The following is a 19,824-nucleotide window of genomic DNA, read 5'->3' as shown; positions in this document are numbered from 1 at the left end:
TAAGCACTTAAAAATAGCACAATTATTATATTCATTCATTCAATCATATTTATTGAGCGCTTATTGTATACAAAGCACTTGTGAGAATACAATATAACAATAAATGGACACATTCCCTGCCCCCAGAAAGCTAACAGTCTAGGGGGGAGACATTCATTAATAAGTATAAATAAATAAATAAGTTATATGATGGAGAGATGATAGGTAGATGGAAAGAGGGTTGGATGGTTAGATGGATGGATAGATAGGTGGATGAGTGGGTGGATGGGTGGAAGAAGGAAGAGATGGATGGAAGGATGGAGGGAGGGAGGGAGAAATGGATGGATTAGCTGTAGATAGATAGATACATAGACGATAGATTAGGTAGCTAGATACTAAAAACTCGAAACAGTAGGTCGTTGTGACACAGATACGTGTAAAACCATTAGAGGGCAGTACAGTAACGTTAGCCCAAGATCACAAGATGCAATAATACTGGTAAAGAACCCATTTAAAACTGTCATCAAACAAAAGATATTCCGTTTCTGTTATGACCGCTTGCTAGCAAAGGAAAAAGAATCATCAGCGAAATACCCCTAGAGGAATACAGTCTTGTGTTTGCGGCACATTACAATACCCCATATTGGCTGTTATCTAAAAGAAACAAGAGGAGATAGCGTTATTGTGATTATTATTAATTATTATATGATATCATATAATATTATTAATAATAATCACAATAAGAATGCAGATGATGGGATTTGTTAATCAATTATTATGTGTTATTATTAATAATAATCATAATGGTTTTGTGAAGAACTTACTATGTGTCAAGTGCTGTTCTAAATGCTGAGATGAATGCGAGCTAGTCAGGTTGGACACAGTCCCTGTCCCACCTGGGGCTCCCAGTCTTAATCCCCATTAAGAGGGAACTGAGACAGAGAAGAGAAATGCTCAGTACAGTGCTCTTTACACAGTAAGAGCTTAATAAATACGATTGAATAAAGTGACTTACCTCAGGTCACACATCAGACCAGTGAGAGAGTCAGAATTAGAACCCAAGTCCTGCTGTCGCCCAGGCCAGGCTCTATCCACCATGCTATGTGGCTTCCCATGATGATTCAGAACGATTTTCTCTTTGTTATTTATGCCTCCTGGTTCTGTCACTGGCTACAGTCATCTAAACTGAAAGCTTGTTGTGGGCAGAGAATGTGCCTGTTTATTGTTATATTGTATTCTCCCAAGCTTAGTACAGTGCTCTGCATACAGTAAGTGTTCAATAAATGTGAATGAATGAATGAATGGTTTGTGTGAACCCTTGGTAGGCATCCATTGAGTCCTCTCACTCTTGTCTAAATAGGGGAGATTCCTGTGGGTGAAATGATCTCAGCGCTAGAATAAAAATATACCCTAGGGAAAGGGCAGGTTTCAACATGAAAGGAACTAATGACCTGTAATAATGACAGATCATCTTGTACGTTATCTAATTTGCTTGCACTGGGCACAGAGGCAGGTCCTGTCTGTTGACAGGCAGGTAAAACAGGGGCAAATAATCCATAATTACAGTGTGGCTAGGTGAAGATTGAATGGAAGAGGTCATTTTCATCCTATGGGGATCTTTTTGGTAGCTAAGCCTGTACCTTCACTGTGACAGGAAAATAGACACAAATTGGGTGTCTGCACAGTTGAATTTCTCAGCTGGGCAAGAAGCACCATTTCCGTGGAAGTGCGAGAAATTAGTCTGTGACTTCGTTGTGGGCAGGTACTGTGTTTGATGTCCTCTCCCATGTACCTAGTATAGTGCTTTGCAAACAGTAAGCGCTCAATAAATACCATTAATAATAATGATAATACAATAGACCATCATCTGGCAAACCAGATAGGAGACTGATGCAAAGAACTTTCATTGCTCTGGACTGTGGGGTGGAGAGCAGGGAAAGCAAAGGTGAGTGACTCTCTCAGTCTCCAAGCTTTTAGGTCACTCTACTTCTCAACCACCTCACCCTCCCTCCTCTCTCCCATCCTTAAATCCCTCTCTGTAAACCACAACTCCTCCAAGGAGCCTTCCCTGACAAAGCCCTCATTTTCCCTACTCTCTCTCCTTTTTACGTCACCTATGCACTTGGATCTTTACCCAACAACTACCTAATATTCACCCCACCCTCAGTTCCACAGTATATATTCATTCAGTTGTATTTATTGAGTGCTTACTGAGCGCTTGCACTGTACCAAGCGCTTACTTATGTATGTATCCATAATATATTTTATTGTCTGTCTACTCCTCCAGACTGTAAGCTCCTTGTGTACTCTCCCAAGTGCCTAACACAGGGCTCAGCACATAGTAAGCACTCAATAAATACCACTGATTGATTTATCGTATTGACTGATCAAAAAGTTATCACTTTCCTCACACCCCATGGGCCTGGAAGTCGGAAGTACCTGGGTTCTAATCCTGGCTCTGCCACTTGTCTGTTGTGTGATCTTGGGTCAGTTGCTAAACTCTGTGCTTCAGCTGACTAAACTGTGAAATGGAGGTGAAAACCGTGAGCCCCATGTGGGACATGGACTGTGTCCAACCTGATTAGCTTGAATCTACCCCAGCGCTTAGTACAATGTCTGGCACATAGTAGGCACTTAACAAATACCGTAAAAACATTAAGGCAGGAATCAGGGAGAGGGATTGGGGAAGCAGGGTGATTATATATTGGGGCCCAAAGTATACACAGCAACAGCAAAAATGTAGTGACTATATCTGCCGTACATTCAGGTAACCACTGAAGGTGCACGTCACCAAATTCTCATTTCAGTCACCAATCTACCACTGCATCAAGACCACCACTTTCTTTCTGTTAGGCTCAGCGTAGCATGTTTTTCTAACTCTCCCACGTGGCCCTAGTTATCGCCGGATTCGTGGATGAAAGCCTTCAAAAAAGGAGAAGAACAGAAGGCAAACCCAAATAAAACTTGGCAGGATCCGGTTTTCTGCCCATCTCCATCAACATTGGTATTTTAAACCTCAACCCAGAACTAACTCACCTTAAATTAGAAAGTGCTTCTGCAGAACATGTGCCTTGTGAGATAATAATAGCATTTTTGTAATCATGGAGGAAAAAGAGGACCCAAGTAGCTGTCCTTTGGCATTTTTTTCATGTCCTACAGTACTCATTGGAGGGTTTGTCTTTCCTACTTGCTCCATGTTACATCCATAGAGAGCGTGGTGTTAGAGCATGGGATCTCATAATAATAATAATAATAATAATAATAATAATAATAATAATAATTGTATTTATTAAGTGCTTACTATGTGCAAAGCACTGTTCTAAGCACTGGGGAGGTTACAAGGTGATCAGGTTGTCCCACGGGGGGCTCAAGTCTTAATCCCCATTTTACATATGGGGTACCTGAGGCACAAAGAAGTCAAGTGATTTGCCCAAAGTCACACAGCTGATCAGTGGTGGAGCCGGGATTAGAACCCACGACCTCTGACTCCCAAGCCCATGCTCTTTATGTTGCCAACTTGTACTTCCCAAGCGCTTAGTACAGTGCTCTGCACACAGTAAGCACTCAATAAATACGATTGATTGATTGATTGATTTCCACTATGCCATGCTGCTTCTCTATCTAGGGAGAAGAGATGAGGGAAAGTAACTCCTGCTGTTGACATATTTCATATATTAACTCATTGCTGTCGCCACCCAATAATTATTCAAAGTTCTACTTTTCTCTCACCAGGATGAAATGGCTAAGGAGATGGTGGGGTGACAATCGGGGAATACTTCCCAGAGGAGTTGTCCTCCCTACTTCATGTTACATCCATAGAGAGCGTGGTGTTAGAGCATGGGATTTAATAATAATAATAATAATGATAATACTAATAATAATGGTATTTATTAAGTGCTTACTATGTGCAAAGCACTGTTCTGAGTGCTGGAGAAGCAGCGTGGCTCAGTGGAAAAGAACCCGGGCTTTGGAGTCAGTGGTCATGGGTTCAAATCCCAACTCTGCCAACTGTCAGCTGTGTGACTTTGGACAAGTCACTTAACTTCTCTGTGCCTCAGTTATCTCATCTGTAAAATGGGGATTAAGACTGTGAGCCCCCCATGGGACAACCTGATCACCTTGAAACCCCCCAGCACTTAGAACAGTGCTTTGCACATAGTAAGTGCTTAATAAATGCCATTATTATTATTATTATTATTTCTCCCCACTGCCTGCAGTCCTCCAGATCGGGGATTTTCTAAATTATCTCCAGCCAGAGGTATTTTAATGTCTAAGCAGTCTGAGGGCAGGAATCTGATCAGCCAACTCCAAGGCATTATACTCTCCCAAGTGCTCAGTATAGTGCTCTACACACAAAAGGTATTCAATACATGTGATTGATTGTTTGATTACCTTGCCCAGGTTTTCCCATTTCCAGCTCCTTTTTCTCTCCCAGCTGTCTACATTAAACCAGATGGTCTAAAAGTGTATTCCAGAAAGAGACTTACATTTCTGGTTTTAAACTGATGAGGCAGAAAGCTAACCTCTCTGAATCATATTTCTGTATTCTGGAAGTACGTCTTAGTGTTTACACTTTGTGTTATGCTTATTATTTTGTTTTCATTTTCTCTTTATTCTCTAATTGGACCCCCTCCTCCCTCTTTGCACTGGATTTTGTGAGGAGAGAGATGCATAGTGAATATAAAAACCCAAAGGATAAGTTAAGGCTAAATTTTCCAAGCACTCTCTTGTCCTTAAAATATTCTCAAATATGTTGGAGGAAAGTGAAGTAGTAAACCTAAAAGCCTTGAATTATTTGATAATTGGTGTATACTTGCTAGAAAGGGCTTCAAATCACTATTCTTTAGCCAGATACGGCCAACGAGCTGCTATTGAAGCTGATTTCAGGGGAAAAAGCGTCAGTTCAGAATATCATTCTATAAACTCTTTTTTCCGCAACATTTCTGCGGTCTGTGTGCTTGTTTCTGTCGTGTTTTAATGTTTCATCATTTCTGATATGTCTACCTCCAGTCCCTGCTCCCTGCTTGCATTCTTGGATTATGAGCTCTCCAAAGGACAGTGACCATGTCTAATTCCCTTCTGTGTATTCTCTCCCAGTACTTAGTACAGTGCTGTGCACACTACTACTACTACTACTGCTGCTGCTCTGCATTGTTCCAGAGACCCACTGGAACAATGTGGTTCATTCTCTGAACAAGAACCTTTTCAAAATGAGTTGGAAACACAACTGTATTCCCCATTAGATTGGAAGTTTCCTAGGGCAGGGATTATATCTTCTACATCTTAGATCTCTGTATTCTTTGGAACAATCAATCACCTTGTCCCCTCCTTCCTTAACTCACTGCTAAGCAACTGCAAGACAGCCCACATACTTCCATCTTCTAATATCAACCTATTCACTGTACCTCGATCTCACCTATTTCCCCGCTAACACTCTCCCACATCCTGCCCCTGGCCTGGAAAGTCCTCTTTCTTCATATCTGACGGACCATCGCTTTCCCCACCTTCAAAGCCTCACAGGAGGCACATCGCCTCCGCAACTCCTGCCCTGGCTAAGCTTTCATTTCCTCTTCTCCCACTCCCTTCTGCGTCATCCTTGCATTTGGATTTGGTCCCTTTTTTCAGCCCTCCCTCAGCCCCAGAGCCCTTGGGTACATATCCGTAATTTAATTCTTTATATTAATGTCTGTCTCCCCTTCTCGGTTGTAAGCTCATTGTGGGCAGGGAATATGTCTACCAAATCTGTTACATTGTGTTCTCCCAAGCATTTAGTACAGTGCTTTGTACACATTAAAAGTTTAATAAATACTGTTGATTGACTAAGTCACTTGCCCAAGGTCACACAGCAGACAAATGGTGGAGCTGGGATTAGAACTCAGGTCCTCGAATTCCCAGGCATTTTACTCTTTCCTCTAAGGCACTGGCTTCCTTATAACATTTATTTACGATGATATATTTTTCTTTCAAAATCATTCTTCCTCCAATATATACTGTCTTTTGGCTCTTTCCTTCCTTACTGTTCATCCACCACTCCTGCTTTGGAGGTGATTTTCTTTCATTTATATTCTTTGAATACACCGAAGTTTGTTTCCAACTGATGTCTTTCCTCGAGTTCTAGATTGTGATACTGATGATAAAACTGAGTATCACAGATGTGACTGAGCCAATATTTATTGATCTGTTGGAAGTGATTTGAAAGCTTTAGCTACTGGTCCCCATTTTAAGAAACTGTCCCATTGTTTCCTGTCTGTTGCTGGGACTTACGTGGCTCTGAAATCTACCAATCAATGGTATTTATTGAACTCTGACCATCTGTAGTGCACTGAACTAAGTACTTGGAATAGTAGAATAAAGCAGAGTTGGTCATGAATAAATCATTGGAATTCATTGAACGTTTACTGTGTGCAGAGCACTGTTATTAGTTTCCTGCCCTTAAGGAATTTAACTATTGCTCTGTATTACTAGTTTCTCTTTATCCTCTAGACTGTAAGCTCCTTGTGGGCATGGAATGTGTCTACCAGCGCTATTGTATTGTACTCTCTCCAGTGTGTGTACCATGAACTGCACACAATAAGCACTTAATAAATACCATCGATTGTCTATTATTATTCTCTAGTAATACTTTCTGAGTACATGGACAGAATAAGAGACAAATCAAGAGACTCGATTGTGTTTGAGTCACAGAAACTCTTCAACTTGGAGTTTCCTCACACTTTATTGTCCAACTTGAGGTTCACTGGAGAATTGCTTTGCACACTAAGCTGTTGTTGCTATTCTATTGGCTAAAACCTTGCTTACTCCATTGAGGCCAAAAGCACTGATACTCAGGTTGTGCTGCTATCCTTATTTTCCAGGAATCCATTCATCTAAGGGTGCACTAAACCTGCTTGTGGGGTTTCCAGTTAGCTAGGTATTTGCTAATTGCTACCCATAATGCAATTCTAACCCCTGAGAAGCTAATTTTCTTGCCATTTCCATTGCTTTTTGTGATCAGGGATTAGGTTGATGTCATGAAAATTTAAAAAAAGGATGTCGTAGATTGCAGCAGAATGAATACCCACGGGAGAGTGCTTCCTGATTAGACATTCAAATGTTGAGTCAGGCGTAGCTCAGTGAGGAAGTTCAACACATACATACACATTCACACACTCACATGCTCACAGGTACGAGGAAAAAAAATCAAACTTTCTATTCTGAATCAAACTTGTTTAAAAAACAATCCAGTCACTTGCGGTTTTTTGATACAACCTTTTGGAATATCGAACACTGTTGAAAATCAAATTGACATTTTTGGGAAAGACTAGTTTAAAACTGTTGCCAATCTTAGGTCTTCCTTCTGCCTTCAGGTAAATATGGCTATTGGAAAGTCTATTAATGTTTGTTGTTTTGTGTTGGGTGAAGCCAGTTTATAAAATATATGGTAGATTACGATACTTTCAAAGCTGATTTTATACTACTACTACTACTGCTTGTATTGTACTCTCCCATGTGCTTAGTACAGTGTTCCACACACAGTAAGTGCTCAATAAATACGATTGGCTGAATAAATAAGATTGAAAGAATGCTACTTCTACTACTAGTAATAATAATGGTATTTGAGAGGCACTTACTATGGACCAGGCACTCTATTAAGTGCTGGGATATCAATCAATGAATGAATGGTATTTATTGAGCTTTTACTGTGTGCAGCGCACTGTACTAAGCAGGGCATCAATCATCATCATCATCATCATCAATCGTATTTATTGAGCGCTTACTATGTGCAGAGCACTGTACTAAGCTCTTGGGAAGTACAAATTGGCAACATATAGAGACAGTCCCTACCCAACAGTGGGCTCACAGTCTAAAAGGGGGAGACAGAGAACAAAACCAAACATACTAACAAAATAAAATAAATAGAATAGATATGTACAAGTAAAATAAATAAATAGAGTAATAAATATGTACAAACATATATACATATATGCAGGTGCTGTGGGGAAGGGAAGGAGGTTAAATGGGGGGATACCAATCAGTGGTATTCATTGAACCCTTACTATGAGCATAGCACATTCTAAGCGCTTGGGAGAGTACAATACAAGAGAATAGCAGACACATTCCCTGCCCATAAGGAGCTTACATATACAAGATTATCAGATGGGACACAGTCCCCATCCTACAGTGTAAACGAGAAGAAGAGGCACTGAATCCTCATTTTACAGAGGAGGAAATTGAGACCCAGAGGAGTTAAGTGACTTGCCCAGCATAACACAGCAGTCAAGTGGCAGAGTAGGATTAGAACCCAGGTCCTTCTGACTCTCAGACTCGTGCTCGGTCCATTAGGCCACTGTGATTTCTCCTAAAGATGAGATAGGACATCCGGGAACAAGACAGGAAGGCTTTTGAAAAGTGTTGGCACCATGCCCATATACCAAGGAAAGAGGCATCCAATGCTAGTACATGAGGTTGGATTTCTAAGGGCAAACCAAGCATTTTTTAAAAAATGAGATTAAAATGGCTTTCTGTAATTTCTGTCTCCTCAGCCTTGGCTCCGAAGTGTGAATTCTGTATAAACTTGTACTCTCTTTGGCTAGATAAATCCAATAACTTGTTCATCACAAACAAGGGGTAGGATTTGATCCAAGGTAATCTAGAGTTAATCTTTTTCATGAAGTTCCGAGTTCTAGAAATGAGCACCTGGATCTAGCAGTTAACTGAAGCAAAGCATGCCGAGACTTACTTTCTTAATTTCCTTCTTTAGCTGCCTGAGAAGACTCCATTCTGTCCTAGATATGTTTGAGCTAAAGCCTAGAGCCCAATATTCTTGACAAGTTTCCCCAGGGGGAATTTGGGACAACCTTCGTACTACAAGAAAGGACACCAGGATAATATTCCCTCAGAAAGAATATAGGTACTTGTTAAAAACCTTAGAAAATCTAGTTAATTGAAGTGATGGCATCTGGCAGGAAAGCAGATCTAGCCTACTGAAGGCAGCTGAGTCTGGCAGCAAGGCCGGTGATGACTGAACACATTGTAACAGAGCGATAATTGGTCTCTGAGGTAAGGATTTCCAAATCCACAGCTAGTCAGTTTTCAAGCAGGGTGTGCCTCTGGAGAAAGATTGATCTTGATGTGTCATATTTCCTTTGGCTGAATCCTTTGACAATGCAAAAGACAGAGGCAGTTAGCAGAGGGGAGGGAGTGGATCATTTTTTTTGCAGTAGTTTCAATTTCCCTACTATATTTAGAAAGATGAAGTGGTTTCCTTATCCGTCAATAAATGGTATTTACTGAGCACTTTCTGAGTGTGGAACACTGTACTAAGCTTGGGAAAGTAAAATAAAGCAGAGTTAGTAGACACATTCCTGTACACTAATAGTATAATAATAATAATGATGACACTTATTAAGTGCTTACTATGTGCTAAGCACTTTTCTAAGTGCTGGGGGGATACAAGGTAATCAGGTTGTCCCACATAGGGCTCACAGTCTTAATCCCCATTTTACAGATGAGATAACTGAGGCACAGAGAAGTTAAGTGACTTGCCCAAAGTTACACAGCAGACAAGTGGTGGAGGCAGGATTAGAACCCATGACCTCTGACTTGTCGCCTGAAAAAGTCAATGCATAAATAGTGGAGTATATGATCACTGTGTGCAGGGGCTGTTAGTCTATCAAAAAACTGAGGTAGTAGTTATCTACCCCAGCACTTAGTATAGTACCTGACACACAGTAAGTGCTTAACATACCTCTAAAAGAAAAAAAACATTGACAAGTGTTCTGAAGTTACAATCTGTTTGATTAGAGTCATCCATTCTCCTTTCTCATTTATTGAGGAGTAGTGTGGCTCTTGTGGAAAGCGAATGGGCCTGGGAGCCAGAGGACCTGAGTTCTAATCCTGCTCAGTTATTTGCCTGCTATATAACCTTGGGCAAAGTACTTACCTTCCCTATATCTCAGTTTTCACATCCGTTAAATAGGGATTCAGTACCTGTTCCCCTCCTACTTAGACTGTAAGCACCATGTGGGAGAAGCAGCATGGCTCAGCGGAAAGAGCCCAGGCTTTGGAGTCAGAGGTCAAGGGTTCAAATCCCATCTCTGCTGCTTGTCAGCTGGGTGACTTTGGGCAAGGCACTTAACTTCTCTGGGCCTCAGTTACCTCATCTGTAAAATGGGGATTAAGACTGTAAGCCCCCCATGGGACCACCTGATCACCTTGTAACCTCCCCAGCGCTTAGAACAGTGCTTTGCCATAGTAAGTGCTTAATAAATGCTATCATTATTATGTGGGACAGGGGCTGTGTCCAAACTGATTAACTTGTATCTACCCCAGCACTTTTAACAGTACTGGACACATAGTAAGGGCTTAACAAATACTATAGTAAAAATAATCATAACAGGATGATGATAATTGTACTTCCTAGGTTCCAAAGTAGTAGCAGTAGCATTTATTTAGCTCTTCCTGCCTGCAGAGCACTGTACTAAGCTCTGGGAAAATAGATGAGAGTTAGAAATGGCTCCTGATCTTCCTGGGTGGGAAAGGGTTTGCTGACAGACACAGCAGGAAAGATGAAATGACATCCAAAGGAAACAACATAAAACATTTAGAGAAGCAGTGTGGCCTAGCGGATAGAGCTTGGGCCTTGGAGTCAGAAGGACCTGGGCCCTAAACTCAGCTCTGCCACTGGTCTGCTGCGTGACTTTGGGAAAGTCACTTCCCTTCTCGGTGCCTCAGTTACCTCATCTGTAAAATAGGGATTAAGAATGCGAGCCCCAAGGTGGACACAGATGTGTCCAACCTGATTACCTTGTATTTACCACAGTGCCTAGAACAGTGCCCGGCCCACAGTAAGCACTTAAAATATGCCTTAAAAAAGAGAGGGAAGTGGTAGGGTCTAGTGGAAAGAACATGATTCTGGGAGTCAGGAGACCTGGGTTCTAATCCTGACTCCACCATGTACCTGCTATGTGACCTTGAGAAAATTACTTTACTTCTCTGTGCCTCAGTTCCCTCACCTGCAAAATGGAGATTAATACCTGGGCTCCCACCTACTTAGAATTGGTGAGCCCCTTGTGGGATCTGATTATTTTTGTACCCCAGTGCTTAGTATAGTGCTTGGCACATAGTAAGCACTTTACAAATACCTAAATTACTATTATTATCATTATTATTAAAAGACAGAGGTCAAAGTCCATCATATCCGATGGTTAATGATACCCGAAGGAGCCTCAAGGTGCTGCCACCCAGGTGAATCAATCAATCATGTTTACTGAGCACTCACTGTGTGCAGAACACTGTACCAAATGCTTGAGAGAGCACACTACCAGAGAGTCAGTAGACACCCTCCCTTCCCACAACAAGTTTACAGTTTAGAGGGAGAGACAGACAATAACATAAATAAATCATTTATAGATATGCACATAAGTGCTGTGGGTTGGAGGCATACCACAGATCCAAGAAACAAGAGCCAAGGTCATCAAGCATAGCCAAATGCTCAGCATGTAATAAATACTATTGACTTATTGATAGAGAAGCAGTGTGGCCTAGTGGAATGTTCACGGCCTTGGGATTCATCATTAATCATATTTATTGAGCGCTTACTATGTGCAGAGCACTGTACTAAGCGCTTGGGAAGTACAAATTGGCAACATATAGAGACAGTCCCTACCCAACAGTGGGCTCACAGTCTAAAAGGATTCAGAAGGTCGTGCGTTCTAATCCCGGCTCCACCACTTGTATGATATGAGACCTTGGCCAAGTCACTTCACTTCTCTGCGCCTGTTACCTCATCTCTAAAATGGGAATTGAGACTGTGAGCCCCATGTGAGGCAGGGACTGTGTCTAAGCCAATTTGCTTGTATCCACCCCAGCACTTAGTACAGTGCCTACCATGTAGTAAGCACTAACAAATATCACAATTATTATTACAATTTTATTATTATTATTACTATTCACAACCAATATCGATACTAAATGAGAAATCAGCTTATTGGGCTAGGGTGATAGCTGATTTTTTAATTTTTTAAAACTATTTATTAAGCATTTTCTCAATGTCCAGCACTGTTCTAAGCCTTGGGCAGATAGAATAACATCAGGCTGAATAGAGTTTCTGTCCCACATGGGACTCACAGTCTAGTAAGGGGGACAATAGGTATTGTATCTCCATTTTGCAGCTGATTATGTTTTTAAAGGGGGAAATCTTAAACAATATTTTCGCTGAGCATAAAGTGAACCCCAGTCTACAGTACAGGGTTAGTTGTTTTATAAAGAGAGTCGTGTCATTTCTATTTTAAAATCAGGATTTGGAAAATTGAAGTTTGAGTTAAACGGTAAAAGCAGCCTTGATTGTATAAAGATGTACCAATCTGCTCACCAGCCGTTTATCTAAAAAAAATCATCATTTTGCTAAACAGGCTAGAGGAGAGAACCTCTCAAGCTTAAGGTAGGACAAGCCAACTCTGAAATTCTTTCCAGAAAACGGAATTCTGCAGGTCCAGCTGGGATGAGTCAACCTTGACATTTTTTCTTTTTTGGGTATGAGTGTGTGATTGCCAATACTTTCTGGGAAATATGCATTTTGACTGGAAATACCTAAAGGATCAATGAAAGCCCCTTACAGGAGAGTTTCCAACTACAAAGTGCTTACTATGTGTCAGGCACTGTACTAAGTGCTGGGGTGGATACAAGCAAACTGGATTGGACACAGTTCCTGTCCCATGTGGGACTCAGAATCTCAATTTCCGTGTTACAGATGAGGGAACTGAGGCCTAGAGAAGTGCAATGACTTGCCCAAGGCCACCTAGCAGACAAGTGGTAGATCCAGTATTAGAACCCATGACCTTCTGATCCCCAGGCCCGTGCTCTATCCACTATGCCTTACTGCTTCCAATTATTCTGTTATTTAGTGAGGGCTTACTTTGTGTCAAGCACTCTAGTAAGCACTTGAGTAGCTACATGATAATCATAACAGGTTCAGTCCCTGGCCCACAATGGATTCCTAGATTAAAGAGGAAGAAAATGGGTATTTAATCCCCATTTTACAGATGAGGAAACTGAGACATAGAGAAGTTAGGTGATTTGCCCAAGGTCACACAGCAGGTAAATCTCCTGTTTCATAGACATGGGCTTTTTTGACTGTGAATGTTTTTTGGGTGGATTACTGCCTCAGATGAGCTCTCTGCATGACATAATCCTAAGTGAAAATACATCTGGGGTGAGAACATGAAGTTCAGCCCCCATCATTTATCCCACATTATGACTTCTGCATCCGGGAGGTCACTGTTGGTTAAAACCACAGGAACTTGTCTCCTGAAGAATTCCTTACCTCTAAAGTTTATTTTCCATTTGCTCACACTAGTCTTGGGATTCCTGAGGAAGTCCTGAGGACTTCACTCAAATTCCCAAATCCCAAAACAGGGTAGACAGATTTATTTCATAATCCCATTGGCTGGGACTAGAGACCCAGAGGAATTATAACTTCACTTTTCTGGGATTAATCCTGCCCAAAGATCAGATATCAATTCCCCTTTCCCTGTGTCTGTACAATGTGCAAAAATGATTTCAAATCCCCTCCTCTGTTGAAATTGTGCCCTCTTTGAATTCTTTAGCAGCAACAAGTTTTTGGATCGAGTATTTGCATAGTTTTTAATGCCCCTGGAGGAGAACCAGTTCAGATGCAAAAGCAGTTCTCATGCCTCTTGCCCATGGGAGAAAAAGCAGGATATCGCTGTTTGATATCCTTGAAACTCAAGTTGCCGCTACCCAGGAGACACAAGGATCTCATGGTATTTTGTCTCTCCAGCTGCTTCCCGAATGCTGCATTCCACAAGCGATGCTAATGTGTTGGTTTCAAAGTCACTGGCCTCTCACAGCCGAAAAGTGGAAGTGATATTCGGCTCTTGTTGTCCAGGGTGACTTTGTAAGGGGCGTGTGGAGCTCAAGGAGGTCTGGAATGTGGCAATCCTCCAGGAATGAGCTTCTGAAATTGCCGCTTTGAATCCATGGAGCTTTGCCTTGGCTGTTGTTGAGGCAAAGACATTTTTCAATACGAGACACATCTACCAAATATGTAGATGTGTACCAAATGAGAAGCAGCGTGGCTCAGTGGAAAGAGCACGGGCTTTGGAGTCGGAGATCATGGGTTCAAATCCCAGCTCCACCAATTGTCAGCTGTGTGACTTTGGGCAAGTCACTTAGCTTCTCTGTGCCTCAGTTCCCCCATCTGTAATATGGGGATTGACTGTGAACCCCCCGTGGGACAACCTGATCACCTTGTAACCTCCCCAGCACTTAGAACAGTTCTTTGCACAGAGTAAGTGCCTAATAACTGCCATCATTATTATTATTACCAAATCCAGTGTATTGTATACTCTCAAGGGCTTAATACAGTGCTCTGGTTCTCCTCCAGAATAATTAACACTTAGAACTGGCCCAAAAGGAAATATATAAAGATTCAATCCAAAAACGTGTTGCTGCTAAAGGATTCAAGGAGCATCCTTAATTTCAGCAGACGAGGGGAATTGACATCATTTTTGCGGAGTGAACAGCCACAGGGAAAGGGGAATTGATATCTGCTCTTAGGCAGGATTTATCCCAGAAAAGTGAAGTTATATTTTTGCTGGGTCTCTAGAAAAGGGTGTCAATTGTTGGGGCGTAGTGTGAAGGTCAGGGGAAAATGAGTCCGCAGACCCCGGTTATGCACTGGCTTATTATGTATAAGATATATTTTGAGTCCTGTGCCCAGACAGGCACTGTGTTTGGTTTTATAATTTTATAATTATAATTATAATTTTGTATTTACCTCAGAGCTTAAAAGTAAAAGTTTAATAAATGCCATAATAATAATTAGGCAATCACAAATGATTTAAAAATAGAGGTAATAGGAGAAAGGCCAACGCTATAAATACTGATGGGGATAGTAAAGGAAAGAGAAGTAGAAAGTTTGATAAATCTGTGTATATCAACATAGAGAAAAATACAGAAGTGGATATTATCAGTGGAATTAATGCTCGGAGGAGGTAACATTTAGGGAAGACTTTGAAGATAGTGTCTGTCTCCCCATCTAGACTGCAAGTTCACTAAGGGCAGGGAACATATCTGCTGATTCTGTTGTATTGCATGCTCCCAATACTACTACTACTACACTACTACTAATAATAATGGTAATTATTAAGCACTTACTATATGCCAAGCACTGGGTAGATAAAAGTTAATCAGATTGGACAAAGTCCCCGTCCCCCATGGGGTTCACATTCTTAGTCCCCATTTTCTAGATGAGGTAACTGAGATCCAGAGAAGTTAAGTAACTTGCCCAAGGTCACACAGCAGACAAGTGGCAGAGCTAGGATTTGAACCCAGTTCCTTCTGATGCCCTGGTCTGTGCTCTATCCACCAGGCCACACTTCTCCCAAGCCCTTAGTACAGTGTGCCTCACATAGTAAGTGCTCAATAAATACCAGTGATGGATTGATTGATTGATGGGGGGAGTAGTTGCCTGGCAGAGTTGAAGAGAGAGGGAAGTGCAACCAGGAGGAAGGGGGTGAGAGGGGGTTGGAGGTGGGAGAGTTGACAGAAAGGCACAATAAGATTATCTTGAGAAGGAAGAGTGTAAGCTGGGAGAAAGTTCTGGTAGAGTCAGCAGTTTGCTGTGGAGAGGCAGGGGTAATCACTGAAGTGCAGAGATATGTACAGAACAACATTTTAGAAGGATTCATTCATTCATTCAATTGTATTTATTGAGAGCTTACTGTGTGCAGAGCACTGTACTAAGCGCTTGGAAAGTACAAGTTGGCAACATTTAGAGATGGTCCCTATCCAACAATGGGCTCACAGTCTGGAAGGGGGAAACAGACAACAAAACAAAACATGTGGACAGGTGTCAAGTCATCAGAACAAACAGAATTAAAGCTAAATGCACATCATTAACAAAATAAAGAGAATAGTAAATATGTACAAGTAAAATAAATAGAGTGATAAATCTGTACAAACATATATACAGGTGCTGTGGGGAGGGGAGGGAGGTAGGGTGGGGGCGATGGAGAGGAGGAGAGGAAAAAGGGGGCTCAGTCTGGGATGATCTGGGGCTTGGGATGCTATAGTGCCTGGAGAGGAGAGAACCTAATCATAGGAAGTCAAGTGAGGAAGACAGTTCAGATATGACAAGGGAATGGGGAGTTGGGATGGTGTAAGGACTGGAGAAGAGAGAGGCTAGTCATAGGGAGTTAACTGAGAAGACCAGTCCAGATATGAAGAGGAAATGCAGACTATGGAATGCCATAGAGTCTGGAGAGGGGAAAGCTTGGTGTTAGGGAAGGATAGTCCAAATATAACAAGGGAATGGACCAGGGTCATGGCCATCTGAAAGATGAGGAAGGGGTGAGTTGGGAAAAAAAGTGACAGGATTTAGCCCATCTATAAAAGGAATGTATTCCACAATGCGTTCCCCACTACCCCCAACAAGAGAGTCAGTACCACACTCACATATGCTTGAAATCACCCCTGGGCACCTTTTCCAATAGCAAAGGCAGTTGGATACTTGGTAACCCCTCATCTCATCTCTCTTCCAATCAAAGTCCAGGCAGAGTCACTAGCAGCAGGCTGCCTCAGAGATTTCTTCAGCAGCTTAAGCCGTGGGAGCTTTGAGTGAAGCATGAAAGGAACCCCTATTTTAGATTTGGGCTTTTACAGCGACCTCCTATCCCCTCCTCTTGCCCCTTCCCCGCTTCGTGCTTTTCCTAAATGAAGAGAGAAGCTACAGAGCTGGCACCTAAAGGGCTCACTGCGCTTCAGAGCCTATGATACAATACCCATGGTTGCCAAATTCCTGAGGATCAGAGAAGGCTTGCTGAGTCCCAATTTATGCTGAATAGCTCACAAGGTTGACTGGACCATTTCAAAGTTCACCCAGCTCCCACACTAATCCTCTTAACATATTAGATGGAGTGGCCTCACATACCATAACGTCAGCGGCACAAAGGATGATTTGCTTTTTGTTTACATCTCACCCCACGGTTGAAGGCAATCAAATCCATTTCCCTCTTTAGTCCTGCCTTTGCCTGGCTTGCTAACCTCCCTTGTGGTGTCTCAATACCTGGGAGACCAGTTTTCCTTGGTGAACATATTCCTTGCCTTTATCTCACACAGTTTTCCTGAGCTGAAAAATGTTCCCAAAATGTCAGTTTTATGGGCATATGCTTCTTTTTTTCTTTGTGGGGGCTGAAGCCAAAGAAAACCTTTCCAGTATGAATGTTTCATGAAGATGAAATCAGCAGGCAGCCTCCTGTTTATTGAGCTTTGTAATAAATTGATGCTTCAGCAACAGTCTTATTATTGTTGTGACATCTGCCCTCCACAAATTTTTAGTTTTTTACAGCACCCAGAGTCCTTTCTGCCTAGTTTTATCCCCCTGAATGATCGTTAATTATCCACAGCAGAAAAGGACCCAAGGTTAGAAAGAATATGATCTATGAAAACTGTAAACCCCCAAATTTCAAAACTCAATGAGGATGTGTTGTGAATATCTTTTCTTTCTTTCTATTACTGTATTTGTTAAGCACCTGCTATGTGTTAAGTACTGTTCTAAGCCCTGGGGAAGAAAAAAGTTAATCAGATCAGACATCGTCTCTTTTCCACATGATGCTCACAGTCTAAGTAAGAGAGAGTAAATCTCCATTTTCAGAAGAGGAACCTGAGTCACAGAGAAATTAAGTGACTTGCCTAAGATCACACAGCAGGCAACTGGCAAAGCCAGGATTAGAACCCGCATCCTCTGACTCTCAGACCTATGCTCTTTCCAGTAAGCCATGCTACTTCTCAGAACACTGGGGTAAGTTTGGATGATGAAATGGGTTTTTATACTATTATAATAAACGGAGACTTTGAGAACTAGAAGTAACATTCCTATGAGAGTGGAGAGCTAACAGTGGGAGACTGAGAAGTGGTGGGCTATTTATAGAGAATGAGGAAACTGACAAACTGTCATGAAGTAGAACACCTAAAGAAGGTGAATAGAGGATTGGAAATTAATAGAGGAACTGTGAATATTTAGCAGGAAGCCAACCTTTCTAGTGTTTTTTTCTGTTCACTTCATTGTGCATTCACCATTGCACAGCTGTTTGGGCATCTTGCTGGTATCCATTCTCCTCACAGGCCCCGCTCAGTGAGGCTAGTGAACTGACTGCATTCATCCTTAGTGACCTTGCCTGGCCACTTTTTATCAGATGGCATTGTTGGGATATATCTGCTCCTCCTAAATCTGAGATTGTCAGACAGGGGTTATTTGAGATGGAGGCTTTGTCTAACTTTATAATCTTACACCTACTTTTTAAATGGTATTTATTAAGCACTTTCTACTTGCCAGGCACTGTATTAAGTGCTGGAGTAGATACAAGATAATAGGATTGGACACAGTCCCTGTCCCACATAGGGCTCAGTCTTAATTCCCGTTTTACCATTGAGGTAACTGAGGCATAGAGAAGTGAAATGATTTACCCAATATCACAGAGCAGGCAAGTGGCAGAGCCAGGATTAGAACCCCCAGGCCCTTGTTCATTCTACTAGGCCACATTGCTTCTCACTCTTACTCCTATGCTTAGTACAGTGTTTGATTCATGGAAAAAGCTTTGTACCATAATTACGATTATCACCCATAGGTTCATTTTGAGCATTTAATACCATTCTCTGGAGGAAACTGGTCTGAAGGACTTTGATTGGCAGCAAAAATGATTAGGAAAAAACACAGAGACTTGCACATCCCAACCATGTTCCCAAAGGAAGAAAGATTCATCAGTGTGAATTTCCAAATCCCAATCAGGAGTGCAGGCAGGCAGCACTGTCAGTTGAAACAGAAGGGATCCCAAAATTCAGTCCAGAAGTTGATGTTTATGGCTGACCAGCCAATACCTTACATGAATATACTCCTCATTAGGAGAGACGATAAAAATCATATCCTTTGGAATGACACAGACTCCTGCGACAGTTTGGGTTGACATTGGCATTATTGTTTATGTTTCCATTAAGCCCTGGAAATTTCCCCAAATTCATATCATATGACCATAATAAATGTCATTACTGGATCAAGCCAATGGTACATCTGGCCCAGCATCCCATCTCCAGCAGGATATGCATGGAGGAAATGCATTAACATTGCTCTCCCAGGCAACCATCTGCATGGTTAGAGTCACTAATTTTCCTTCTAATTCCTAGGGAAGAAAATCCCTGGAAGAGTTAAACCGGAGTTTCTTGAATCCCAGTTGGAGAATCTCTCCAGTTCTTCCAAAATGTCGCAGCTTTTGTACCCAGTTGATCCAAAAATACTGCTGCTGCAGATGAAAAGCAGTGTGGCCTAATGGATAGAGCTTGGGGCTGGGAGTCAGAGGGAGCTGGGTTCTAATTCCTGCTTCTCCACTTGTATTTTGTGTGACCTTGGGCAAGTCACGTCACTTCTCTGCAACTCAGTTACCTCATTGGGGATTAAGACTGTGAGCCTATGTGGGACATGGAGCATATCCAACCTGACAAACTTGTAACTACCCCAGCGCTTAGTACAGTGCCTGGCACATAGTAAGTGCTTAACAAATGCCATTAAAAAAGTGGCGAGTAGAAAGAGCAGGAAAGCGTTGAACAGCAAGAGCCAATCAGAAAGACTCCTAGGCCAATCAGAAGAACATGCAAGGACGCCTTTTAGGTAAGGCTTATTAGCTCAGGAATTCACGGAAGTCAGTTTGGTTCTGGGACTGCCCTGTAGGCACTCCAGAGTGAGCCCAGGTCTATAGCCCAGTGAATTGATTTTGGTATTTGTTAAGTGCCTATTATGAGCCAAGCACTGTACTAAGCTCTGACATAGACACAGACTAATTATGTCTGACA

This window comes from Tachyglossus aculeatus, chromosome 25 (genome assembly GCF_015852505.1).
Source record: "Tachyglossus aculeatus isolate mTacAcu1 chromosome 25, mTacAcu1.pri, whole genome shotgun sequence".
NCBI classification, from domain to species: domain Eukaryota; kingdom Metazoa; phylum Chordata; class Mammalia; order Monotremata; family Tachyglossidae; genus Tachyglossus; species Tachyglossus aculeatus.
Note: the sequence above shows the minus strand (reverse complement) of the source record.